The 1,463-nt window shown below is 46.4% G+C and overlaps 1 pseudogene; it reads left to right on the forward strand.

The window, feature by feature from the left end:
• The first annotated feature begins 735 nt into the window (after window positions 1-735).
• LOC142274704 (U2 spliceosomal RNA) lies at window positions 736-942 on the forward strand (annotated as a pseudogene).
• Window positions 943-1,463: the final 521 nt, after the last annotated feature.

Raw genomic sequence — 1,463 nt, forward strand, 5'->3', positions numbered from 1 at the left:
GTGGTGGCCGTGGGTTCTTTTATGTGCGACCGTAGTAATAGCTGCGCCCACTTCCTGTATGGGAGTGGAATGCAGTGAGGGTAATGGAACGCACGCCTGCGCATTTGTGTTTAACGTCGCGCATGTGCAGAACGGAGAAAAGGCTGCGCTCACTTCCTAATGAAAGGGAGTGAGACGCATCTGGGAAGGGAAGGGAAAAGATTAGGGTTTGGGGATGATGAAAGGGCTTTCTACGGGCAAGGATGGCAAAGGGTGGCAGTGACGGAAAGTCAGGCAGCCTGTCCTGTCCTGTCCTGTCCGTCCGTCTTTTTGTATCATGAATTGGAAAGACTGCAAGGGGGAGGGGAGGTGCTTGTGTCCAAAAGGAGGAGTTATTCAGATTCATTGCAGTGGGCGGCGGCTGCAAAAAGCACCATTCTTCTTGTTTTTGCTCTGCAAAACAGCCTTTTCAAGGGTTGGCTTGGGTGACAAAATGTCTTCTGTAGGCGTGGGTTTGTCTCCCTCTCCCTAAGATGTGTCCGGTATAGGCCAGGGTGCCACTCAAGGCCGTAACCAATTCGGGTTATAGCTTCTCGGCCTTTTGGCTAAGATCAAGTGTAGTTTCGGAGGACGCTACCTTGGTCGGTACTGGAAGGTGCCTGGGATTGCACGTCTGCCGGCCTTGAGGAAGTGTGTGCGCCTTCTGGTGACACATAGCCCTCTTGTGCCTGGACGGTTCCCAGGCAACGGGAGGCGATCACCTTTGTTATTTTGAAGTCCTACTGATAAACAGAAAAAAAAAAAAATTAAATCTGTTCTTATCAGTTTAATATCTGATACGTCCCCTCTCTGGGGACCATATATTAAATGGATTTTTAGAACAAGGAGATGGAAAAAATCTTGCTCTGTCCACTGCACGCATTGACCTGGTATTGCAGTACCTCCAGGACCGGTGCACCCCTTCTTAACCCAGTTTCCAAAAGCAGAACTCAATTCACCTGATTCAAATGAGCCCCATTAGTTAATTGAAAGAAAGCAAAAACTTTATATGCACCTCAATTTGGCCAATTCACTTTTCACACTTTCACCCTTTTTTTTATCTTTCACACCTTTTACTTGCTTTATTGATGCAAAAAGCTGTGCCAAATAGCAAACTCATCTCCACTCAACTTGACCAACTCTGCTATGTCCCGTGCAGTATCTTATTCTCAGTCTTATCTAGATCATTTGCAATTGAATACAATAGATCCCTTTTGGCTGCTTATGACTGTGTAAAATATGTAGTTTTACTGGGCTGGGATGAGAGAATCCATTGAAGCATGGTGTAGGGATTGTGGTTCCTGTGTGCTAAGAAGAGAGGCTGGCACCAGCCAGAAAGCCCCATTGCAGCCAATAATCACTTAATAACTTTTTCAACTTGTCATCATATGGGAGGCCTTCCATTCCTTGTAGTAGTCTAGTTGCCCACCTTTGAACTGACTCTA

Source organism: Anomaloglossus baeobatrachus, unplaced genomic scaffold, assembly GCF_048569485.1.
Source record: "Anomaloglossus baeobatrachus isolate aAnoBae1 unplaced genomic scaffold, aAnoBae1.hap1 Scaffold_379, whole genome shotgun sequence".
Lineage (NCBI taxonomy): Eukaryota > Metazoa > Chordata > Amphibia > Anura > Aromobatidae > Anomaloglossus > Anomaloglossus baeobatrachus.